Source organism: Rhamphochromis sp. 'chilingali' (assembly GCF_963969265.1).
Source record: "Rhamphochromis sp. 'chilingali' genome assembly, chromosome: 9".
Lineage (NCBI taxonomy): Eukaryota > Metazoa > Chordata > Actinopteri > Cichliformes > Cichlidae > Rhamphochromis > Rhamphochromis sp. 'chilingali'.
In genome coordinates, this window is record NC_137936.1 from 12,394,370 (window position 1) to 12,421,837 (window position 27,468).

Genomic DNA, 27,468 nt, shown 5'->3' on the forward strand with positions numbered 1-27,468 from the left:
AACCTCTGGCTCTCTTCCACAGCATGTCTTTATCCTGTCTTCCTTCTCTCACCCCAACCGGTCGCAGCAGATGGCCCCGCCCCTCCCTGAGCCTGGTTCTGCCAGAGGTTTCTTCCTGTTAAAAGGGAGTTTTTCCTTCCCACTGTTGCCAAAGTGCTTGCTCATAGGGGGTCATATGATTGTTGGGTTTTTCTCTGTATCTATGAAGCGCCTTGAGGCGACTTTTGTTGTGATTTGGCGCTATATAAATAAAATTGAATTGAATTGAATTGAACCACAGAGGGAGCATTCTTTTCTCATTGAAAGTAGGCCACAGGTTAAAGGAGAGCAGGAGGATCCTGGGTACTCTGGCTGCGGTTGTCATTTCATCTCTGCATCCTACAGTCTTACAGGATTACTGGTAACAGACTCAAATTACTCTTGCAGAAGCATAATATTTTCCCCAAGTCCACTGTAAAGATCGGATGGCGCTCAAGGCAGCCAAACAGCTCGTTTAAGTAACCCTGACTCACATAGCTGCCCAGGAGTGATAAGTGAACAATGAGGTTGTGCTGCACAAGACAATAAAAAGAGATAAGGATGACGGCCTTTGGCTTAATGGCTGGATCAGTTGTCAAAGTTTAAAAATAGAGGCCAAATTGACATCATGACAGAGGCCTTTCACGTATGTTGATACAACGATCAATGCTCTGCTACTCTGGGCAGAAGCTGTCTGATTTCAGAAAGAAAACCTAGAAACATGAGACGTGAGATACGTGAGATACGTGCAAGCATGCATGTGTGGAATCTGGATGACACAGCTTCTACCTCTTTATGTAGCTCTTTATTCAAGTGCTTTATATTTACAAAGTTTAAGTGTCTACAGGGTCAGTGAAGAGCTGGGACAGTCAGACGATGTCACAGTCAAATATCTCCAAACATTGCCACAGTGGGGTGGATAATACAACCCTCCAAATGTGACCCGGGACACACAACATCATTCACACATCAGCTGCTCTAAAACAAACTGAGAGGCTTGTGAACAAACAAGCTGATGTTCAGTCTGCCTTTTTATTGTCCATTTTTATTTCAGTGTTAGTATCTACCCTGTTTTATTTCTGTTATCTTTTTTCAAGTGTTTTCATTAAATAGTTCTCCACATTTTCCAAGGTCTTGGAAATGTGGTTGGACAACAAATGGTTGCTTATTTTTTTATAACAAATATTATTCATGTATTTACATGAAAATCCTTGAATCATGTAACTATGTTTGATTTCAAATGTGAGCCTGTGCAGCGTAATTGTGTATTACAGTTTTTTTGCTTTGAAGGACTGTCAATGTACAAAACCTGCTCTGCATTTTGTAGATTTTTTTCTTCTTGTTTGTTTGTGAGTGCAGGCCTATCCTGAGCTGCCCTCACCACGAGAAGTCCTTGCAATTAAACTGATAAACAGGATGTTTGCATAAGAACGACTATGTTTTCAGTGTGTGAACAACTGCAGTGTGGGTCAAAGTCAGCTTAAAATATTGTCTGAAAATAATAAGTTTGTCTTTAAAAACAGTTAATTTTTTTCTCAGCACATCCTTTAACCTCTGGGGGTTAATGTTATTCATGTTATTTTTAAAAACTGTTCTCTCACATTTTAATTAATTAGAAAATAATAAATGTGACGTTTAAATGTTTGGTTTTTTTTGTATGTTGATTATGTTGTTTTTGCTTTTTCTGATTGCAGCCATGACTTACAACATGAAACAAGTGACATCAAATTGTCCTAGGATAAACTGCAACAGTATATATATATATATATATATATATATATATATATATATATATAAAAAAACACCCAGCACGCCCCTGCGGGCGGTTCATCCTTCAAGCTCGGGTCCTCTACCAGAGGCCTGGGAGCTTGAGGGTCCTGCGCAGCATCTTAGCTGTTCCCAGGACTGCGCTCTTCTGGACAGAGATCTCCGATGTTGTTCCCGGGATCTGCTGGAGCCACTCGCCTAGCTTGGGAGTCACCGCACCTAGTGCTCCGATTACCACGGGGACCACCGTTACCTTCACCCTCCACATCCTCTCGAGCTCTTCTCTGAGCCCTTGGTATTTCTCCAGCTTCTCGTGTTCCTTCTTCCTGATATTGCTGTCATTCGGAACCGCTACATCGATCACTACGGCCGTCTTCTTCTGTTTGTCTACCACCACTATGTCCGGTTGGTTAGCCACCACCATTTTGTCCGTATATATCTGGAAGTCCCACAGGATCTTAGCTCGGTCATTCTCCACCACCCTTGGGGGCATCTCCCATTTTGACCTCGGGACTTCCAGGTTATACTCGGCACAGATGTTCCTGTGCACTATGCCGGCCACTTGGTTATGGCGTTCCATGTATGCCTTGCCTGCTAGCATCTTGCACCCTGCTGTTATGTGCTGGATTGTCTCTGGGGCATCTTTACACAGCCTGCACCTGGGGTCTTGCCTGGTGTGATAGACCCCAGCCTCTATGGATCTTGTGCTCAGAGCTTGTTCTTGTGCTGCCATGATTAGTGCCTCTGTGCTGTCTTTCAGTCCAGCTTTGTCCAGCCACTGGTAGGATTTCTGGATATCAGCCACCTCCTCTATCTGCCGGTGGTACATACCGTGCAGGGGCCTGTCCTTCCATGATGGTTCCTCGTCTCCCTCCTCTTTCTTGGGTTTCTGCTGCCTGAGGTATTCACTGAGCACTCGGTCAGTTGGGGCCATCTTCCCAATGTATTCTTGGATGTTCCTTGTCTCATCCTGGACTGTGGTGCTGACACTCACCAGTCCCCGGCCCCCTTCCTTCCGCTTAGCGTACAGCCTCAGGGTGCTGGACTTGGGGTGAAACCCTCCATGCATGGTAAGGAGCTTTCTTGTCTTTATGTCAGTGGCTTCTATCTCCTCCTTTGGCCAGCCTATTACCCCAGCAGGGTACCTGATCACGGGCAGGGCGTACGTGTTGATGGCCCGGATCTTGTTCTTACCATTCAGCTGACTCCTCAGGACTTGCCTGACCCTCTGCAGGTACTTGGTGGTTGCAGCTTTTCTAGCGGCCTCTTCATGGTTCCCATTTGCCTGCGGGATCCCCAGGTACTTGTAACTGTCCTCTATGTCTGCAATGTTGCCTTCTGGTAGTTCAATCCCCTCAGTTCTGACTACCTTCCCTCTCTTTGTTACCATCCGACTACACTTCTCCAGTCCGAACGACATTCCAATGTCATTGCTGTATAGCCTGGTAGTGTGGATCAGTGAATCGATGTCTCGTTCACTCTTGGCATACAGCTTGATGTCATCCATGTACAGGAGGTGGCTGACAACTGCTCCGTTCCGTAGTCGGTATCCGTAGCCAGTCTTGTTAATGATCTCACTGAGGGGGTTCAGGCCTATGCAGAACAGCAGTGGGGACAGAGCATCTCCTTGGTAGATCCCGCACTTGATGGTGACTTGTGCTATGGGCTTGGAGTTGGCCTCTAGTGTTGTACGCCACATCCCCATTGAGTTCCTGATGAAGGCTCTTAGGGTCCCATTGATCTTGTACAATTCTAGGCATTCCAGTATCCAGCTGTGGGGCATTGAGTCATAGGCCTTCTTGTAATCAATCCAGGCAGTGCACAGGTTGGTCAGTCTGGTCTTGCAGTCTCGGCTGATTGTCCTGTCTACCAGTAGCTGGTGTATATATATATATATATATATATATATATATATATAGGTAAAAAGCAACATCTAAGTCTTAATTCATGCTCAATAATCCAGGTAAGGAAATATCCCCAAAATTTATTCTGTTCATCTGGATCAGATAATGATCAGATCAATGGGATTTTTGGATTAACATTTTTATGTTTCTAATTTCATTACTGGAGCCAGCCTAGCTAGTTCTCTTTTTTTCATTTGATCTATAAACACTAACTAGCTGATTGCTTTCTATTTTGGCTATTCATCTCTTCAGTTAGGTCAGTAGCAATGTGGTTTAGCTTAAAAATGTCAAGGTACTTTTGTAAAGATTTGCATTTGTATTTTCATTGTAAGGAATAGTATCATCTAACCTCTTTAATAGTAAGCTCATTTGTGTTTGTGTTTCATAATAAGTTCAGCTTTGATCTTATGAGAGCTGGTCTCCATACTGCTATAAAGGTGCACATTAGTGGTGCATAACTGTTGCTATTTTGGAAACCATAATACCAATATAGCTCCTATTACGGGCGATCGTGGCTCAAGAGTTGGGAGTTCGCCTGTAATCGGAAGGTTGCCGGTTCGAGCCCCGGCTTGGACAGTCTCGGTCGTTGTGTCCTTGGGCAAGACACTTCACCCGTTGCCTACTGGTGGTGGTCAGAGGGCCTGGTGGCGCCAGCCTCGCATCTGTCAGTGCGCCCCAGGTTGGCTGTGGCTACAATGTAGCTTGCCATCACCAATGTGTGTGTGAATGGGTGGATGACTGGTTGTGTAAAGTGCTTTGGGGTCCTTAGGGACTAGAAAAGTGCTGTACAAATACAGACCATTTACCATTTTATTTATTAATTATACCTCCCTCTGTGCATAAACACACTGACTGCAGTGCATGGTATGTAGAAATGCTTTCCCAGAGCTAATCAGTCATTTCATGGTGCAAAATTTCTGTTTTCCAGATGTTAATTTGACATTTGATTAACTGTTGCACCGTTAGACAGTTGTTTTGAATGTCTCACTGCAGTAATTGACTTTGGGCACTTCAGTGAATTTTCGTTACAGCTTTTCTGGCAGCTCAGACATTTCTTTTTGACTTTGCTTCCTGTTTCATTCTCCATGCGGTGCTGAGGGTGAGCTACAAATATACCTTTCTTTAAACTATTTCAAACCTTAGTCTATAAATGTGAATGTGAAGTGGCCACCTGTTCACCTTGAAATTTTGAAACACTTCTCAGTCTGTAATAGATTATTAAAACTCCACCGTGGAGAATATTCAGATCTGTATGGCTGGAAGAACCCATTTTACGCCTGTGCACTAAAAATTTCATTATATCTGCAAGTGGTGAAATCGGGTGGACTGGGCCTTCCAGAAATTATGTCAACAAATTAGATTTTTTTTCACTACATTTGAGTTAAACTGACATCTGGCTTTTACACTGCACAAAGTGTAAAAAGCACAGTGCTGTGAGATGCCCACCACTGGCAGAACAAATGAGTGAAGAGAGAATACAATTTTAATCAGTTTAAGCTGATGGTGGGTGTCCTTGACAGGTGTGCCAGTGGATCCTGTGGTGGAAATTTGCAATGCAAATCCCGGTGTCTAGACTTTTCCCTTAACTATAGAGGTCAGTGTTATGTTCACTGCACAGGTTTGTAAACAATCTCAGGAACCTGAGGACCTAGTGATGAAAAAGAAAGATAAATTATTAGGCTTGGTGAAGGGAAAACCCCACACAAACACACACAATTTTTAAAATCCTTTTCAGCTATAAATTATATCGATAATTATTTTGCATCATGAAGAATTGTCCCTAAGGCTTTACTGTGTTATTGTGACTAGACTAGATTATTACATGTGAGTGCATGAACATGTATGTACATGAACATAAACATTTTGAAAGCAACAGAAGGGGCTTTAAACAATGTCTATTTCATTTGTTGTGGTGCGTTATGCCAACCTAAACACATAAATAATGTCACATAAAATTTTAGCATCTCATCATAAACAGACTGTAATAAGTTAAAGAGTAATTAACCAAAGAAATGTGCAAATGATAAGCAGCAACACCCCAATCTCAACTGCCCCAGTGACAGAGAGCAGAGAGAATCTGTTCATTAGTCACAGAGAGGTCTGCCCATAAGGTTGAGAGTATATAGTTATATATGTTACAAAATGTGAGAACTTGTAGAATAAAATGTGAAAAAGTGGGAAAAAAAATTGGACTTGTCAGAGAGGGCTGGTTGAGCGATGAGGGGAAAGGGGAAAAAAGAGTGCACAGGGTGACAGAACAAAACAGAGACTAAGGAAGGTGAGGAGACATAGATTTAATGGCATGCTGCAGTGGTGATATAAACACCTGGTGAGTGAAAAGAAAAGTGAGTGGAGATAAAGTGGCCGGTCCTACAGCAGACTGACCCTCTAGCAGTATAACTGGAGAATGCTTTATAAGCTTTATCAAAAAGAAAAGTTTTAAACCTAAAACTAGAGAGACAGAGTTTGTCTCGCCTCTCCACTGCAGCATTTTGGACTGACTGAAGAATTTTCAGGGAACTTTTAGAACAATCTGATAGTAATGAACTCCAGCAGTCCAGACTAAAAGTAATGAACGCACACATTCGTTTTTCAGCATTTCTCTGAATGGAGGTTTCTAATTTTAACAATAATGCACAGATAAAAGAAAGAAGGCCTACATATTTGTTTAATATTTGCATATCCTAATCAAAGATGACCCTAAGATTTCTCAAAGTGTTGCTCAAGGCCAAGGTAATGCCATCCAAAGTCAGTATCTGTTAAGACACGTGGTGCTGAGTTTGCTTGTTTTTAGAGCCAAATAACCTAAATTCTGTCTGAATTCATGAGAACTATGCTACATAGATAAACATAGCTGGTTATCATCTGCATAGCAATGCAAATGCATGCAGGTGTTTATAATAGATGTTTATAATAGTATGTGTAATATGTAAAACCAGCATGTATTCAACAGAAGGTCAGAAAAGCATTGCCTGGTTTTGATTGTGTAAACATCATAAAACCGTGGATGCATCCTACCTTTTATCAACAGTTCAGGTGGCTGCTAATGGTGGAGTGGTGTAGGAGGCATTTTTATTGGCTTAAACACAACAATCTAAGTCAGTACTGGTGCTGACTATGTCCGTCCCTTTAAGACCACAGTCTAACCATATTTTAGCGGTTTCGCCCACTACTAGCAGGGTGTAACTGATATAGTTTCCAGTGAGTTGAACCTGCACCACACTCATTACCAGAGATGGGCAGTAACGCGTTACTTGTAATCTGATTACTTTTTTCAAGTAACGAGTAAATTAAGGGATTACTATTGCAAAAACGGTAATTAGATTACTGTTACATTCCCGTAGGAACGCTGCGTTATTGCGTTACTAAAACCGTGATTTTTTGCGAGAATGTCTCACGACAGTGATGTAAGCGAGTGCGCCGTTAGTGGCAACAGCTGTGTGCAGATCAACAATGGATCATATATCGATTGTGGGAGAGAGTATGAGCGTGCAGCGTTTAAAGCGTGGAAGTACTGACCTTACTTTGAGTTTGATTCCATAAAAAGTGACAAAAACATTAGTGTCCGTTGTGCGTGGGAAGAAAACTTCTTTTTACAGCGAAAAAAACCCCTAAACAAGCACCGAGTGCGCAACGACGTAATGGGAAATTCACAGAGAAATTCGCGGATTCTTCAACTGACCGCAGCACACCTGCACCAGGGTAAACCTCCACCTACCCCAGTCCTGCTTTACAGGTGAAAATAGAGCAACAGGACCGCTGAGTCTTTGACTTTACTTATTTTCTGCTGTGTTTTACTTGCATCTATTTGAAAGACTGAGTGTAAACACAAAAAATATTTTATTTTATGTGCTGGGATGTGCAGAAAATAGGTTTAAATGTTAAACTAATTTATTCAAGTCAGAGAATGTTGCATATAATTAAATTTTTGCTTGATGCATAAAGTTAAAAGATTAAAACTGATGAAACAAGTTAAAAAAAAGATACTTTTCCATTTGATTACATTTTGTATGATGGATTATGCAGAAAAAGTAGAATTGGGCTGAAAGATCTATCGCTTTATCACCTCTTCAGGCTGTAAATCGTGTTTTTAAAAAGTAACTAAGTAACTAAGTAATTGATTACTTTTGAAAATAAGTAATCAGTAAAGTAACGGGATTACTTTTTGGGGGAAGTAATCAGAAATTAGTTACTGATTACTTTTTTCAAGTAACTTGACCAACACTGCTCATTACATACTATAAATTCCAGATATTCCACTAAATATAGTTGGGTGACGTCTCCCATAGCTCCCTGGTATTCTAGTGGTTAGGATTTGGCTAACCACTACAAGTCAATAAATGAAAAGTATTAAAATGATCATATGTGACGTTAAGAGGTGCAAAATATCATAAGGATTGGTAAACAGACTTCAGACAGAGAGTGTATCTGGCTATGAGTAAAGGCGCTCTCTTTGGACTTCTGCAGATGAGGAGGCTGCACATTCTGGAAAGCAGCAGAGCAGGGACAACTGGCCTGGTAAGTGCGAGGGATTAAGTTGCATGGTCTACCTACAAACATACACAAAAGCACAAAAGCATTACCTTAGCCAAATAATATTAATGACCTGAAATAAAAGGCTTCTTTTCACTGACAGACACAGACAGCAGTTCACCTGTTCGAAGCATAGCAGACTGTCACACACTGTGCTCGCTCTGTTTATGTAAAAATGTTAAAACAAAAAAATGTGAGACCACTTTCAATCATACAGCTGGTTTCTTGATTCTTTAAATTCACCCTGTACATGTGCACAATAAACCATAAACTGCAGGGCCACAGTTGAAACGTCTCCTTTTCGCGTGTAATATTTTGACTGCTGAAGAAGTTATGGGATAATGAGGCATTTTGTGACAACAGCAAGCGCTGAGTTTAGCATTGCTTCTTTAAAACTGTTTTTCTTTAAAAGCAGGCTGAAATATTCTACCCTGCAGTTATCATTATGCTAAAAAATAAAAAGATGGAAGTTAGACTGTCACTTAAACTCTGAAAGTTTGTTGTGAATGAGTCTAAATAACATACTGCCACACAGGCTTTTCATGGGCTAATTTGGCTCTGTGGGATTTTAATGTTTGAAGTGTGTCAGCATTTTTCGCTAAAAGACCTTGGTGAATGTTAAACCTGCATCTCTGAATAACTTAAAGATTTACTCAGGAAAATTAAAAGGACAGATGGCAACAGTCAGCAGTGGGCTCGGGCTTTTTATTGCGAGAAAAGTAGGTTATTTTGTTTTTTTTTAGGATGACACAGACGGAAAGAGAGAGAGAAAGAGATTTCCTCTCCAGTCACATGAACACTGTGTTTTAGACAGACAGGTGGCTTTTAGGTATAACCTAGAAATCCATGGCCTAAATCCCTTGCTTATCATCCTCCAGAGATTCACAAACTCATGGACACACACACACACAACTACAAAAACAAACAAAGCAGCACAGGAACACAGCTCACAAGATCAAACGGGCTGCATCTGATGCCTCTGGTAAAATTTTCCACATTACAAAACCTCTTGGTGATTGGTTGCACTTAAAAGTTGTTTTGTGTGTGTGTGTGTGTGTGTGTGTGTGTGTGTGTGTGTGTGTGTGTGTGTGTGTGTGTGTGTGTGTGTGTGTGTGTGTGTGTGTGTGTGTGTGTGTTCCACACTACAAACCTTTAGAGGCCGGGGAGTTAGGGAGTTATGTTCTCTGAATGTTTTTATCTGAGTATACTGCAACAATGTGACAGCTTCTTGAGATCCTGGAGGCTACTTTGTGTCCTCTTTCAATTCACTGTAAGCCGTCACCCCACGTGTTTGAATGTAACTTTGTAATTTTGGTTTCTTGTTTGTTCTCACAAGAAAAAGTCACTGCTCTCTAAGGCAAAACAATAATGCCCATATTTCACTACAAAATGATCCACAGGGATCATTCTCTAAATGCTCCTGCTGTGGGTGTGAAAGATGATTCCTCTCTTAAGAATTCACATCCAACCTGCATCCAAGATTGCATTAATGGACTAAAAGATAAACCCTCTGGGTGTGCTTTTTGATATTTAATGGGTCTTCTTTTTTTAATCAGCTGGCTCTCTTTTCCTTGTATGTATTTGGAAAACAAGACATTTAGAAATCTGAAATCTGCTGTATCTTTAGGCTAACTGCATCAGACTACAAACCCAACTGGAGAGTTGTGATGGGTAATGAGGGACAAATTAAAGGAGGAAACAAAAAAACTACAAAAGTAGCTCGAATGTTGCTCAAAGCATTTTCAGTGCTACTAAACATACTACTGCTACTACTTGCTACCATCGCTACTGACTCAACTTGAGCACTAACAGAGCTTTCTTAATTTAATTCACCCATTCATACAAGTGCTTTTTTCTACACTTTTCTATGCTTTGCAGTTCATACACAGGCTGGGGGAAGCAGGGAATCAAACCACCAACCTTCCAATAAGTAGAAGACCCACTCTACCTTTTGATATAGACACTTATGTAATATAGATAAGGCTGCATGTCTCTTGGATTGGAAACAAAATATTCATAGAAGTTTTAGGAGTGTTCCCTGCTGTCATTCTTCTTAACCCAGTTTACCCAGTTAACAACATTCTCAACCCAGTAACAATGTTGTTACATTCTTACTGTCATAGTCCGGGTGTGCGGCTGTAAAATTCCACTGGATGTCTGAGCTTCCCTGGTATCTGCCCAATGGCAGGGCCAACAGCCCCCCTCCCTGGAGCTGATTGAGGCAATTAGGCTGAAGATTTAAGCTCCTCGCTGACACTGCTTCTTCACCAGTTTGTCAACGATCCTCTGTTGGTAACCAGGTCTCACGCTTCATGCTAGTAATTCTCAACTGCTTGTAGATTGGCCTAGGACCTGCCATCTAATGGTTAAAAATCAAGAACGCTAGGCTAGTTAAAATGAAGCATATGATGCTGGAAATAACAATTGGTTGGCATTCAATCAGCTAATGTCAATCTAGGTTCTTGGCTAGCTTAGCAGCATAATGCTGTTGTTTCTGCATTATGCTGCCAACATAATTAAACCTAACCATGAACAAAATGTTTCATTTTAAGATTATTCTCCTTTGTCATTTTGCAAAACACACATTACCAAACACCACAAGGATAGTACTGGAAGGTTTTCATATCAGCATAAGAGTTTGTTTGAATTGAACTGAAAAGTTTGTGAGATCTTCTTCACCTCAAAACTTGGTGTAATCCCATCTCATTAAAACAGAAGACATTGGGTCATCGTGGATTCATAATTTTTATTTAGACATTGATGGAATGTGAAAAATGAGTATTTAACGCATCTTTTCTATTTAGTGCTTGGATTTAAACACTAGGGACTGACTCTGATTATGATTCTGAGATTGAATGGAGACTTGGCTCCCACTTGGTCCAAAAGACCTCGAGGTTTGACTTAAACTTCATTCAAAGGACTTAAGAGTAGCCTTGAAACTGCCTGCAGCTGTTATGTTTCCAATGCCCCACACCAACAGATATCTTTCTTGTCTGCTGGCTAAAAGCCTTCAAGCACTGGACACCAATCTTTTCCCATCACTTCAAATTCTACACGACTGTAACATTTTTCGCAGTCCTCAACAGAATTAATGGAGGTCAAGGTGCACAACTTTTAAATGCAAAACTTCAAACAGCTTCAATTTCAGGTCTTACTCTCTGCCTTGGGCCTGTTCAAGAGGACTGACTTCAGCAAAAGTGTGCTTCACTCAGAATTTAGAAGAACTCAGAAGAAAGTTGGTGTTGTATTCAAGACAGGTTGTGATCAACCGTTCTTAAATACCAGCTTTGCCTGCTTATTTATAGGTGCCCTATTTATTCTCTGAGTTGGAAGAAAGTAAGTAACAGAAAAAATCTCGTTTTGCTGAAGGACATTAATTACTGTTCAATCCAAGATAAAGTTCAGTTATTCAGTCATTCCTTTAGTGTGAATCCATTTTAAGCATGGCCTATGAAAAGGGGGCAAAGCTTTAGGCAAAATAAAAAGGATATGTGACAAAAGTGAAGTTATAACCCAGAGGCTGACGTTCATCTAATATGGGGATTATATGATAGTGATGACTGATAGAATTAAAGAAAGACAATGAAAGAAAAAAGAAAGAGAAATCTGATTTATTGCTTGCTGTTATTCTATTCTCTCTGAACCTTATCAGCTCAGAGCTGCTCCTTTATGGGTTGTATATTGCTTCAATTCAGCATTCCCATCTAAAGAAAGAGGTTAATTGCCTTCTTCTTTCATTCACTTTTACATTGTCACCTCCAGAGCTCCAACTAGCTGTCAGTCATCCTTTGCTAAATATGAATTTTGCTGACCTGGCGCAATTTCACACTTTACATTCAGGTTCAGCAAGGCTCTGTTTTTTTTTTTCTACAGCAAGTCGACTGCAGGGTTTTGTCTGTCTGCTTGTCGACATGTTTACACAAAAGCTACCAAGTGAAACTTTGGAATTTTATTTCCAGCTTGTACAAAGGAAGAACCCATTGAATTTTAAAGTAGTTCTACATCACATCAATAAAACTGCGAAACAGCCCAACTGGCCTAAACAGAGGGTGCTCTCTCCATGTGTCCAGTTATTTAATAATGAGAGGACATTTCTGCCTTCAAAGAGAAGATCAATAGCTGTGTTAATTTGTTACTCAGCCCATCATTGGGGAATCACTGGTTACTTATGTACTACTGGGATGCTCCTCGAGCATTTAATGAGATAGTTGCAGCGGAAAGATAAGACTGCAAACTGGTGAGGAAAGCTTAAAGCAGTGAAAAACCTGATTCTTTTTCTTTTAAGGCCACGTATAAACATCTGTTTCCTATTCGTGTTCCTACTTTCATTGGGCTCTGCTCTACTTTGCTGCTTCTCTGGAGTCTTAATTTATTACTCAAGCTCAGTATTGCAATAAATAAAGTTCACTTATTTCAAATGATCACCCCCTATTGAAATGTCAGTATGTGACAAGTTGATTCTGTAAAGTTGTTTCGTGTGTGTGTGTGTGTGTGTGCGTGCGTGCGTGCGTGTGTGTGTGTGTGTGTGTGTGTCTCATCGACCAAGCTATTCTTAGCCTGGGTTTGCCTTTTCTCTGCCCTCCACTGCAAGGGTTTGTGTTCTTGCTACTATGGCTTCATCAGAAGAGAGGCAGAAGTACAGTTTTCTACCATTATTCATCACAGCTACAGAGCTTCCTTCCTGCAAAACATTCCTCTTCTGTACCTAAACACGAACACTGTGCATCCTGACAGCTCCAGCAAAGAGAAAACACGATTTTTGTTTGTTTTCCCTCCCTGTACTCTAGATAAGAAAATTGTTTCTACAGTTTGTTTTTCAAAACAAAATCTACATTATTAAAGTGAGTTTCTCAAAAAAAGGTATATGTGTATATAAGCTTTTCACAGAACATCACAAAGCTGTTTATATACTGACAGTTGAGTTGATGATTACACCCCCTGGTGCCCCTGGACACATCGTCAGTGATGTAACCTGGGGTCATTGGGGGTTTTGGGTCTTTCAACAATCAGACCCCCTCTCCCAGGCGACCCAGCCAGGGTTGATCAAGCCCCAGCTTGTGTCCAGGTAACGCTACCCTACATGCCATGCCTCTCCTCTTTTGATCCACAGCCACCTCGACGCTGCTTCTGCTGCGTTGTTGACCACCTTGATAGCTCTTCCCTGGTTAGCCCCTACGATGCCTAGCATTTGATTTAGTGAATGGGTGGATGACTGGATATGTAAAGCGCTTTGGGGTCCTTAGGGACTAGTAAAGCGCTATATAAATACAGGCCATTTACCATTTTGTATGCCCTGCAAAGGGACTGACCCACAAATCCTCGACATCCCACTTCGATGGGTTGGCACCTTGCTCCCCAGTCATTACTCCGGCACTCCTCCACTTTATTGGTATTGGTAAAGTTTGGAGAATATACCTCTTGATTTTTTCCTCAATGGGTGATTTAAAAGACCACTCATCCTAAAGATAAAATGATCCCAAGGAGGCTTGAGAGCAGCTTGTGTCAGCATTTCCCCTGGGGTTGAGAGAAGAGACATTCTCATTATAACTGTGCAGAGACCAGTGGGGCAGAATTAGTTCAAAGAAATCTTCAAATGTTCCATTTATCCCGCAGTACAGTGCATAAAATTATTTTCCAGGGCACTATGCTCTATCCTGATCCCTGGGATATCCACAAAGTTAGGTAGTGGATAATGTTAATGGGGAATGCATCTCCTATAGCTAGTAGTTGCTCTGCCCTATATCAGTAAGCACCCTAAATGTGGTTTAAAGTGAAAGAAGGGGCCTTCACTTTTCATTTACAGTGTTGATATCTACTTGATAAAAATGTATGTGAAATGAAAATGGTTTCCTTTAATCCTTCAGCAGCTGGTGAGAAAGCCCTGAAAGACCTCATCATTTTGTTAAATTGACCATCAAGAAGAAATTGTCTGTAAGGACAACTACAGCACACTCAATCAATACTCTAGGCGGTTTTATAAGACAGCCGCTTTGTAATTGGATATGTCCAAAGGTTAAAATGAGATAGGTCTGTCTAGAGCTGAGCTGCAACATACTGACAATTGACAATTAAAAATTTATAGTGTTACTGATGTTAACATTTGAAACAAGGATAGCGTACCATTATACGCAACTGGGGTTTTTTGTACTGTGCCCCCCAGGCCACCATGCTAAACACCTTCCTTATCTTTTATCTGTCTTAAATATTTTTTTTTTAAAAAGTCTTCATTTTAACAAAATGCAATTTAATACAGCAGAGGTCTACTTCAGATAAGCTAGATTTTACACAAAGCTAGCTGTCAAGCCAAATCTCATAACTACTGAGCTGGCTTTGGTCGTTTGAAAATATAAATATAAAATATAAGAGGATCTTAAACAAAAAAAATACTACATAAATTACTTTATAGCTTTAAAATCTATTTATGTGCATGTCTTATCACACCATTTAAAACAATAGTGACTGGATTACCTTTTAATATAATTATCAAAAAGATAGGTCTATACATAACTGTCCATTCATGTGACTATATCTGTTATACAGTTTGGAAGAGAGATTTTCTGATTGCTGAGGATAAATTACTGTAGGTAAAGGAGAACATCTGCACTCATTACCCACAATCAGACAAGAGCAAAAAATGGCAAACTTGGTTATGCTTCTGAAATGACATTGAACATGGGGCTAGATTTAGGCATGCGAGTATGGTGAAGACAACCTGCTGAAGTTCAAACCTAGCATTTGAATAGGAAGGAAAGGTGATTTAAGTAACTCTGAATGTAGCATGTTTGTTGGTGCCAGATGGGCTGGTCTGAGTATGTTAGAAACTGTTGGTATTTTCCCACATAACCATCACTAGGGTTTACAGAGGATGGTCAGAGAAAGAGAAAATATTCAGTGAGCAGTCGGAGGAGAATGCACAGACATCATCGATCTGATAGGATGTTAAGTGTAGTCTAGAGGATAGAATAAATAAGGTTGTAAAGGGATGGATTTAAAATAAAGGCTCATTTGTGGCGAAGTCTATTATATATAACATTTTTAGGCATAATACCTTAAATAAAATGCTAACTATTGAATGAAATGCTATAAAATGCTGGTAAGCTGCAATGCTCTCATGGCCACATGCTGTCTAGACTATTCAGAGAAACTGTATCTGTTTTATTTTGTTTGTTTTCTGCATCTGTTTTCTGAGCATTATGGGCTGAGGGTTGAAAAATGAACTATGCATATGCATATAATATTGCACTGTCAAAATGTATGCCTGAATTCTGGACAAAAACCTGTTGGATGAAAAATAGACTGTTGGGGTGGAATTGCTCATAGAAAAAACAAGCAAAAAAACATTTCCCAAGCTATAAGAGTTTCTGCAAGTGTGTTTGTCGGTGGCAAATGCAGTTCTAAAAAAGCTGTTGCCTTGATCGGGGAAAAATAGAAATGTCTGTTGTGATTTCTGCTAAATGTTCCTGCCACACTGCCATACCATGTAAGACAGAAAAGCTCTGCTGCAATTCTTTTTTGAGTAATAAAGAAAAATGCAGCAGGTTAGTTCATGTTTACTCCCCTCCTTTCCTATCATGAGTCACTTATTGTTGATATGATATGTGTTAAACCGTCAGTCCAGAAAATTATCTCATAAACCAGACTTTATTATTATAGAAAAGGCTTTTTCAAGGAAACCATGGACATATAAAGCATCAAAATGAAGAATGTGCTGAAATAATGTGATTATAATCTGCAAATAGGTCCATTATTCCAGCTTTTTTTTAATATAATGTATGAAATTTGACTCTGACATGTATGCCAGTGAAACATACAAGCCCAACTCATGCTTTGTTTTTAAAGAATCTACATTTTAGTTGTTGTTGTGCAGCCGAGGTCTATATTTGTTTAAAGGTAAAACAACAGATTTATACCATCTGGTTTCCCTAAACCAGCCACTATCAGTTGTTATCAGTTCTATAAATATTTCCTGTTGGGGACTTCCTCTACCTTCAAGTCGGTTCAGTGGGCTGTTATCATCCATTGTGATTTCTGACAAGCAGAGAGCAATATGGATCAGGTAGACATGCTCTAGTGGTTGTGCAAAGAAGTGCTTTTAAAATTTGCGGTAAGGTAGCAAATGCAGTTATGTAAATGTGAAAGGGTGCATTTTAACCCAAGCTGTGATTTCTTTAAATAATTCTAATAATTTGCTTTTTATTAAATAATAATAATGATAAAATGAAAGATGCTGGCATTTGAAAACTAAAATAAAAAGCAAATCATAAAAAATTGACATGAAAGTGTAAAAGGGAATTTATATTTAAATTGGTATGTAACAGATGTAAGTTGATTGGGTTAAGCCTTCACCAATAAAATTTAATGTTTTTTAAAAAAAACAATAACATGGCATTGTTTTTATGAGAAGAAACACATTCGCCTCATTTTTTAGATTTCAAATGCAGAGTTTACTGCAAGTATACTGCATAAGCTGTATTTTTATTACAGAAATACTGAGCATGACTATATGAAAAATCAACAGGGTGATGTTCAATTAAGAGTTCAGTGACTGTTCTGGATCTTTTAGAGGTATCAGACTATTTATCTTGGCAGACTGAATTCATTAGTTGCTACAACAAAATTCATTTTCTGAGCCAATGTTTTGCATCAGTGCCATAGCATTTACAAAATTAACTGTTGTGAAAACCAGTAACTGACCATGCTTCTGTTGAGTGCACATTTTAACCAAATACTAAACAAAATCATTATCATTTTGGGCAGTTCACATGTTGCAGGGATTTAGTGTGTAGACAAAGGCTAATCCCATGTAATCACTGTGAAAGCTCTCAGTGGGATGATGCTCCAGTAGGCAAATAATCCTCAACTGATACAATTATAGACTTTTCAGATAAGCATGTTTTTGACAATTTATTATCACCGTTCCTTAAATATACTTTAAAATAACAACATCCATCTACAGTCTTAAGATAAACGTCTGTTTGAACAGAAGAGCGTAAACTGTGTGGATCATGATGAGATTAGGCATTTTCAGATTATGGAGGGGGAATGTGACTGAGCAGCAGGTGCTGTATTTATGAACCTGTGAGGAAAGATGTGGCCCAGTTCTACATCACCCATTAAGGTTACTGCACTCATCAGCTGTACAAATGGTGCACTGACATGCTGCCATTTGAAACCTTTTCAAGAGGTGAATAGTGTTGTTCTTTATTAACAGCCAGGAGACCGATGAACATCCATTTGTCTGAATCAGACTGGCGTTAAAACAGGTAAATTTGTGTATGGGGATTATTTAAAAATGTTACATTTTAGCAAATAATTCTTTATATATTCTTTATTAGCTCACCACCTGTCATTAAAAACAAGACAATGAAAATATTTTAGTCAAAAATGAGTTTAAAACTAAAAATGATATTCTGCTTTATTAGGCTTTATTGGCTGCTGTTACAACCAAATTTCCCCTTGTGGGACAATTAAAGGATTATTCTATTCTATTCTATTCTATTCTATTCTATTCTATTCTATTCTATTCTATTCTAAATAACTACATTCACATTAATGAGGAATGCAGCAATGCATGTAAATGACTGCAGCTTGGTCTCTTAATCAAATAATAATAATAATGTGCTTCATTTAAACAGATAACAACAATAGTTATATTTTTGCAATAAATATATCATTTTGATTAAAGATTAAAGGTGGAGGAACCATTACATAAACATAAAGAATAATATTGGTAATGACCAGTATCAGTTTAATGCAGCTGTGGCGTAAAACCTTATGATGGGTGGTGGTCTAATAATTTCCTTTTTAAACTGTAGAAACTGTTTACATGCTAACTTAAAGTTAAGGCAGATTTCATTATCCCAGCTTCTTTTTTTTTCGTTCCCTTTTTTGTGGCAAGATGTTTATCTCCAGGATTTTACTAAGCTGTACTGATAATGTTTGGCAGCTGAAAACTGATTTTATTTGGATAAAGCATTGCATTGAGTTATTTAAGGTTTGTGAAAGGTGATGGAAAATCTTATTTTCAATCTTTGAGTGAGAATGTAGAAAAAAATGAACACAATCACACTGCAACACATAATCATCTGATGAGATCTGTAGATAAATTTCGTATCTGTGTGTCACAGCCTGCAAATCTGCCTCTAAAAGGCTGAGTAGAGCACACAGTACTCTTGCTTAGATTAATTTGTTGTTGTAGAAGATTTTTGCTCTCCTACACCCTGCACCCACTAATAGCCCATGAGACCGCTGGGTCTAATGACTTTTCTCGGTATGCAGATTTGTCCTGTTTATTGTACTTACGCAGTAACATGGGAAAAATTAATCAGCTAGACCAAAGCATCTTTGTTCATCTTGCTCCTAAATAATTTTGTAAAACTGAAGGCAGATATAGACTAAACTACTGCAGACTACTTTACCTCCTCTAGATAAAGAGTGGCTTCAGTGGAAATGAAGCTGACTGTGAGGTCAAGCACAAAAGCAATCTCAAGCTATTAGACTACTGAGACACTGAGAAGCTTCCCTATATTAAAGGTGATAAACCCATTCAGTGTTTTAAAATGGCTTTGGACTTCTAGAAGAAAATGTGCAGTGTCCTGGAGTGTTTCTTGATGGCTTCGGGTCAAGAGATTTTGCAATAGTTTACAGGGCAGTTGTCTCCATTTCATACTCAATGGCTATACCTGCTTTTTAAAATAAATAAATAAATTCCCAAATCAATTCAAAGTGGCACTAGGGAACCTTAAATAAATCCCACCCCACAATGTGACCAGATCAATTTCCATTTTAAAGCACCCTGTAAAATTAGGTTAATAGTTTTTGCCACTTTCTGATCTAGTGGATCGACCCTCTGGAGTCTCAGAGCTTTTACTAGACATTAAGAAAATAAGCACGGTGGCACGGTGGTTAGCACTGTTGCCGCACAGCAAGAAGGTCCTGAGTTCAATTCCAACATCAGGCCGGGGTCTTTCTGTGTGGAGTTTGCATGTTCTCCCCGTGTTTGCGTGGGTTCCCTCCGGGTACTCCGGCTTCCTCCCACCGTCCAAAGACATGCAGCTTGTGGGGATAGGTTAATTGATAAATCCAAATTGCCACTAGGTGTGAATGTGCGAGTGAATGTGAGTGTGAATGGTTGTCTGTCCCTGTGTGTTGGCCCTGCGACAGACTGGCGACCTGTCCAGGGTGTACCCCGCCTCTCGCCCTATGACAGCTGGGATAGGCTCCAGCGCCCCCCACGACCCTGAAAAGGATAAGCGGAAGCAAATGGATGGATGGATGGACCTGTTGAGTTAAATGGGATTGTCATAACAATATTCATATACTTGAAAGGTAGTTATTTTCACACTTAAGACATTAATGGCAACAATGGTAATTTACATTACAACAAATAGGGAGGAAGGCTTATGAGGACTGAAAACGAGTCATAAATCAAAAACTTTTACAGGAAAACAAAAGCTTGTGAATCAGTTGGTATCTTGGCACATGTAATTCTGGGACTACAAATTGTGATGGTTTATTTCAGTGCACTGAGCTTTGTATGTATAATCCTCTCCACTTACTCTCCAGCTTCTGACCACATGAACAAGCTTTTCCTGCAGCTACAATCCAGTTGTTTCAAGCGATACTGCACTCTCACTGAAAGAACAGTGATGACACACATTTCCTGAAATCCTTTTCACAGGCTTCAGATATTGAATTTCCTATGTGCTGTCTGACCTGCTGCACTGGGCTCAGACTGCACTTAATTCAAATGAATCTCTGCAACATGTACTTTCTGGTTTTGAATATTATATTTCATTCATTTGAGACTTTTTCCTCAATGGCTAAGTTTTTTTTAAAGGTCGAGTAATGAAACACAGTCGAACTATATTTTCAGCATGAACACATAACTAACAAACAGTAAACTAACAAATACAATAAATCTGTTTTAACCCTTAAAATCAGAGCTGCTGCAGTGTGCTTATCTTTATAATATTCTAGTTTCTTAATGCCGCAAACCATTAAAATGTATTAAAATTTTGGTGATTTGAGCAGTGCTAGAGCAATGTTTAAACCTGAACTGAAATCATCTAAACCCAATATATACAGTTAGGTCTATGAGACTTTGGATAATGACACAGTTTCTGTTATTTTAAATCAAACAATTGTGATGTGAAGTGCAGAATTTGACCTTCAATGAGTTCACAAATTGTATAGCATTATTTCTCTTTAGAAATTACAGCCATGTTTATTCAGTTTTCAGATGTTCAGAAGTAATGGGATAGTAATAATATTTAAACTTAGTAATGAACAGCCTTTATGATTAAAGAATTGTTTTAAATGTTTGATGAAAATTCACTGCAGCCACCGTCAGTCAGTTGCAGCTTGTTTGTGCGTCTTTCTGCCTTTCTAGGATCAGGTGTGACTTGGTTATTAAAGAAAATATCTGATTTCTTTGCTTTGAGAAACTCTTATTAGGTTGTATTTTGCAGCATGCCTTTGGTCATTATCCATTTGCACTGGGAAGTACTGTCTGCAGCATTTGGCTGAATCTGAGCAGAGAGTAAAGCCCTGTACACGCCAGAATCCATCCTGCTACTCAGCAGACACATCCTTAATAAACACTACTGATCTGGCTGCCAGTGAAACCATACCATAATACTGCCTCCACCATGTCTGACAGATAATGTGGTATGCTTCAGGACATGAGACTTTTGTCACCTCCTCCATCTTTGTAGTTTTCTCTTCAAATTCATCTTGGTTTCATGTATCCAAAAAATTCTAGTTTAGGTTTTCTTGGTTGTTATTTAGTCCTGGTCATGTGTTTGTCTTGTCTCTGTCCTTCCCTCAGCTTCCCCCAGTTACGTCATTTTCGTCTTTATGTTTGTCTCGTTACCTGTTCCTCCAGTCACGTCTCTGTGTGTGTCTCGTGCCTCTCACCCTCCCGCCCCTTGCTCTGTCTCTCACTCTCTCTCATCCCTTGATCTGCCTTTCGGCCTCTTTTTGTCCCTCGCTCTCTGTCCCTCTGTTGTCTGTGTTTCGTCTGTATGCGTCCCAGTGTGTGTGTTTCTCATTCATCCTGTTTTAGTTTGTCAGTCTCTTGTCCTGTGCGTGTTCCATGTTCATCTGTGTTCCCTCCTCTGGTTTGTTTGCCCTTGTGTGTATTTATGTCCCTGTCGCCGTCTGTAATGCGTCGCAATCTCTCTCATTCCCTGGCTGTGTTCTCTGCCTGTCCGTGTAGTTCCTAGTTTCTTCCAGTTTGCTTTCATGTACTTTGCACTCCAGCTATAAAGCTGCATGTTGAGTTCATCCTGTCTCTGAGAGTCTGCTTTATGGGTCCTCAATCCAGCTTGCTTCACACCACCATTTGACAATTTATGGTCATTGAAGTGTCTCTTAATAATGACTTTGATGCACCTACCTCCTCGATGGTGTTCTTGACATGTTTATTATTTATTGTTTGTTGCAAAGTTATTGTACTTGACCAAATAATGAATTCTGAGATAACCCACTTTGTCTTCTGTGGTCTTTCAAGCCTTTTTTGTGCTGCTGAGCTGCTCATTGTATTCCTTCTTTTTAAGAATAAACCATATTGTTGATTCCCTCCTAAAGTTTCTGCTATCTCTCTGATAGGTTTATTTTGTCTTTTCAGTCTAAGGATGGTACTTGTGTCAGCATAATGAGACACTACAAAAACGCTCACTTGTCAGTTAATTGCCCAACTAATTTTGAGCATCTTAGCTGAATGTCTGTACTTTTCTTGGTGTGTGTGTGTGTGTGTGTGTGTGTGTGTGTGTGTGTGTGTGTGTGTGTGTGTGTGTGTGTGTGTGTGTGTGTGTGTGTGTGTGTGAGCGCGTGAGATCAAATTTCTGTAAGTGCAATTAATGCTACAAGCTAATATACATTTGGATAAGACATGAACACCAAATGTCTTAAAGCTTAAAACTTTCCCCATCCCCTCTACTCTCCTCCTTTTTACTCCCCATATACAACTATTGCATTTAATCAATTTTGATATTTCTTTCACCCACGCTTTGTCCTCTCTCTCTCCTGTCCTCTCACACTTTTTCTTTCAGCAGGTATCTGCTGGAATCTTTTTTCCTCAGTTCTCACCAAATGCTTGTTAGATGGAACTTTGGTGTTTTCCTCTATAATAGTTCATCTGCAGGTGTTAATGTGATTTAGCGCTACATGAATAAAACTGAACTGAGCTGATCTGATCTGTAACTCTGAAGAAGACATCAGATGATCTGCCAAGGTGAGTTCTGAGTGACAACAAGGTTTAGAGTCCTCTTTGGTCCTCTCATTGCTCATGTCTTTTGAGAACTGCCATTAATCGGTGTGTGGTTCTCCAGCTGCACCACAGCACAGAGAAAGGCACTCCAGAGGGTCATCAATATGGCCCAAAAAATCATTGGACATCCTCTTCCCTCCCTGAAGGACCTGTACAGCACTCGCTGTCTCAAGGGGGCACGCAGCATCCTACGGGACTGCACACACCCAGGACACCGGGTGTTTAAGCTGCTGCCGTCTGGCAGGAGATTCAGGCTGCTGAGGTCCCGAACAAATAGACTCAAGGACAGCTTTTACAACAGGGCAATACCCTGATCAATGCAAATAGCTGACCTGACTGGCTACCTACATGGACTTTTTTGGGGGGGTTAACAACGGTAAAAACAGTAATAATAATAATATTTATATTTATAACAAGGTGCAATAATAATTAATGTGCAATAATAACAGTGTGCAATACAAATACAGTTATTCTTCTTTTTTATACTAAGTTAATATACTGTGTTGTGTTGCGTTGTGATGTGTCGTATCGTATCGTGTTGTGTTACATGTAGTGCCGACGTAGGACAGTTTTCCAATTTCATTGTACTATTGTACTATGTATGACTGTGCAATGACAATAAAGAGTTATCTTATCTTAAGGTCAGGAAGAGTCACTGAGTCAATTCACATTTGAAACAACCCATAACTTATCAGCTGCTTCCTTCTTCAGCAGTATACAGAAATACACTTGCTCAAACAGACACACAGCTCCTCTTGACATGTTGCTCAACCATTAAAAAAGTTCAGCCACAGCCATAGAGCCTGTCTTTTTTAATTAGCTCAAGCACTTTGGTCCTGTCAGTTCTGCTGCTTTGGGACAGTTGCTGACTGATTGAGACGATAGAGAAAAGGAAATCAGAATTCATTATTGGAACTGGCAGATGGCACGAAAAAGGAAAATAATAAATGAAATCAGATCAAAGATATGAAGTTGATGGATGAGTCCCACTGGGCATTGGTAAACATGAAGTTTCCCTATGATCAGAAGAAATGAGCCTCGCGACCCTATCATAACACCGACATTGGGACATAAGACGACATCAGGAGTTAGCACAACTTGATGATAAATTATTCTGTGGTGTTTGTAGAGCAAGCAGTTGAAAATCATTTTTAATTACAGAAGTAGTTTGTGATTATAAGTGAAGGATCAAATAAATACAAATAAAATGCACTGCTCAAAAGCTTGTTTTTACACTCGTAAAACTCATGTTAAACACATGATGAACGATCTTTACTTGAAGGGGGAGAGCCATAGTTTGTTATCCACTACAGTACTTACTGTCCTGCTTACTTTGGGTTCAGGAAGCAATTAACATCAAGCTTTCATTATTGTTATCTGAACTTACACTTACTTTTCTCATATTTATGGCAGCCAGTGTAGAAAATTATGTCCCAGGTTGCTCACAAGTTGATAGAAAAACCTCCACCTGGAATGAAATACAAACTTGTGCACAAGCCGACAGTGAAAAACTGACACCTCTATTTGATCAACAAATTACAGGGTCAGTTTAAATCAACAAAAGCTGGTTACCAGCCTCTGTGTCAGGCTCGGTCCTCTAAAGTCTTTATCAATTTGACCTTGAGCTGAAAGTAAATGCTAAGATCTGGATGCTAGAGAAATATTCTTTTCAGTTTGCATTTTGGAATACAAGGCAGAACAGATGGCCTGTCCAATGTATTGCAAAAAACTGACTGTTTGATCGAATCAGCTTTCTGCCTTTGTACAATCAGGTGTTTTCTGAGATGCCGGCCAACTCTGCTGAATACTTTTCCCCTGTAAATCGTGCTATTGAGAGGGTTTTTTTTTTTGAGAGAGAAATTGTATCACTGTGACTTGAGTATGTCTTGGCATACTAAGTTGTGCCACATACACAGTTCAGTTCAGTTCAGTTCAAATCACAAAAGGTGCCTCAAGGTGCTTTATACTGCAAGATAAAGACCCTACAATAATGCAGAGAAAACCTCAACAATCTGATGACCTCCAATAAGCAAGCATTTAGCAACATTCGGAAGGAAAACCTCCCTTTTAACAGGAAGACTCTTCCAACAGAACCAGTGCTCAGGGATGGGCAGCCATCTGCCACAGCTGGTTAAGGTTAAGGGGAGGAAGACAGGACAAAAGACACGCAGTGGAAGAGAGCCAGAGATTAATAATAACTTCTGATTAAATGCAGAGTGGTGTATAAACACATGAAGTGAAGGGAGATGAGTGCAGCAGAAGAAAGGCTCACAGCTTCATGGGAAGCCCCCAGAAGCCTAGACCTTTTATACAGTGGGGAGAGGAGGGCATAACACTGACACATGCACTTTATGTCGGTTGATTGGCAGAAACTGTCTTGTAGTCGTTGGATACAGTATTTAGGGAAGCTTGATGCATCCTGTTACTATCACAAGACTTCTCTTTCCCTTTAAGCCACTACCTTTTATTAGCTGTGAAACTCTGGTTCCTCTTGTGATCTTACATATATAAACATAATTCCCAGAGGTGCTGGGCTCAATATCATGCTTCTTAAATTGTGTTTCATTACAAAGCATGTTAGTCAGAAGTTTTGTGAAGCATGAGAGTTTTATCTATGTATAATCAGCGCTAGGCTATGGACCGGACAGGAGTGTCGGTCTGGAGGTTTGAAGTCGATGTAGCAGCAGCGCTAAGAACATTAGCATGATGCTCCCCTCCTTAAACTACAGGGTGATAAGAGGTGCCGCATTGCTGCCTGACTGCGCTGCCATTGCTATACTGTATAAGGTCACTCCCCCATCCCACCCTGCCCAGAATGGTGGTCTGTTGCCATGGTAACTGATGAATATGTCATTTATGTTAGGTCGATGTGATGGCAGGGAACGCAAGCCTCTGGCCCTGAGCTTTCTTTCTGCGAGTACAGGTGGAGCTTTCTCTCCATTCCAGGAGATGTTGACAGCAGGAAAATATTATCCGCGATGGTGTTCCACTTTGGGGAGTGATTCCATTTATAAAGATCCGAGCCTGACAAGCAGATTGCCATTGTTCATCAAGCCAGACAATATATTTACAGTATGTTAACTCATTGCTTCTTTTGCTTTAATTATAACATCTATGTCTCTTACCATCTTGTCAATTCCAGTTGTAATGGAGTTTGGCACTTTTTTTTCAAGCAGATTTTAAGAGTAGGTGACAACATTTGGCCCATCTGTCACAACTTTGAAATGGAAACACGATGAAAGTTTGCTTTTACGACAATCATTTTTGGACTTTTATGTCAAGCTATTTACAGACAAGGCTCCAATGTGTTAACAGTCTGGGACTCAAATGTGCTGCATTTGAGCAAGGTTTACGACTTTAAGTAATTGAGTAATTTATTTTCACTGGATCACTTTGACTTGCATCACACCATGCAGTGTCCAGCGATAAAAGGGCACAGAGGTTGAAAAAAGCCATCAATTCTCTGAAATAATGAAACCATCTCAAAAGCAAATCAGCTCATTGTCGAAGCCAGTCTAATCAGATTTGGCCTTTCACTGATAGAATCCAAAGACTTGTTGCTTTTTCCTTTTTTCTCCCCATGTAATGTTAGGCTAGCCTAATGATTTGTTCGAATAATAGGCCAGCACACATCTAATTGTTTTCGAATCAATGTTTAAATGCATAACCCAAAACAAATGACTGTGAAATGAAATCAGTAGAGCTGTCTGCTCTCGAATACCAAACATATTCCAACCCTGTTGCAACTTAACTCATTTCAAGGTCTTTGTCATGTTCATGTTTTCCATGTTGTTGTTTTAATGACACCATAATTCAAATTGTTAAGGTTTTCATCCAAAACAGGTGAGAAGACCAACACTTGGGGGATGATTGGCTTGCAGTGAAAGACATGTTTGTAAAGTTGCATAAAGTTAGCTTTTATTTAATTAAGCCAGCAGACTTGGTGAACTACAGTGGGGCAAAAAAGTATTTAGTCAGCCACCGATTGTGCAAGTTCCCCCACCTAAAATGATGACAGAGGTCAGTAATTTGCACCAGAGGTACACTTCAACTGTGAGAGACAGAATGTGAAAAAAAAAATCCATGAATCCACATGGTAGGATTTGTAAAGAATTTATTCGTAAATCAGGGTGGAAAATAAGTATTTGGTCAATAACAAAAATACAACTCAATACTTTGTAACATAACCTTTGTTGGCAATAACAGAGGTCAAACGTTTACTATAGGTCTTTACCAGGTTTGCACACACAGTAGCTGGTATTTTGGCCCATTCCTCCATGCAGATCTTCTCGAGAGCAGTGATGTTTTGGGGCTGTCGCCGAGCAACACGGACTTTCAACTCCCGCCACAGATTTTCTATGGGGTTGAGGTCTGGAGACTGGCTAGGCCACTCCAGGACTTTCAAATGCTTCTTACGGAGCCACTCCTTTGTTGCCCGGGCAGTGTGTTTTGGATCATTGTCATGTTGGAAGACCCAGCCTCGTTTCATCTTCAAAGTTCTCACTGATGGAAGGAGGTTTTGGCTCAAAATCTCACGATACATGGCCCCATTCATTCTGTCCTTAACACGGATCAGTCGTCCTGTCCCCTTGGCAGAAAAACAGCCCCATAGCATGATGTTTCCACCCCCATGCTTCACAGTAGGTATGGTGTTCTTGGGATGCAACTCAGTATTCTTCTTCCTCCAAACACGACGAGTTGAGTTTATACCAAAAAGTTCTACTTTGGTTTCATCTGACCACATGACGTTCTCCCAATCCTCTGCTGTATCATCCATGTGCTCTCTGGCAAACTTCAGACGGGCCTGGACATGCACTGGCTTCAGCAGCGGAACACGTCTGGCACTGCGGGATTTGATTCCCTGCCGTTGTAGTGTGTTACTGATGGTGACCTTTGTTACTTTGGTCCCAGCTCTCTGCAGGTCATTCACCAGGTCCCCCCGTGTGGTTCTGGGATCTTTGCTCACCGTTCTCA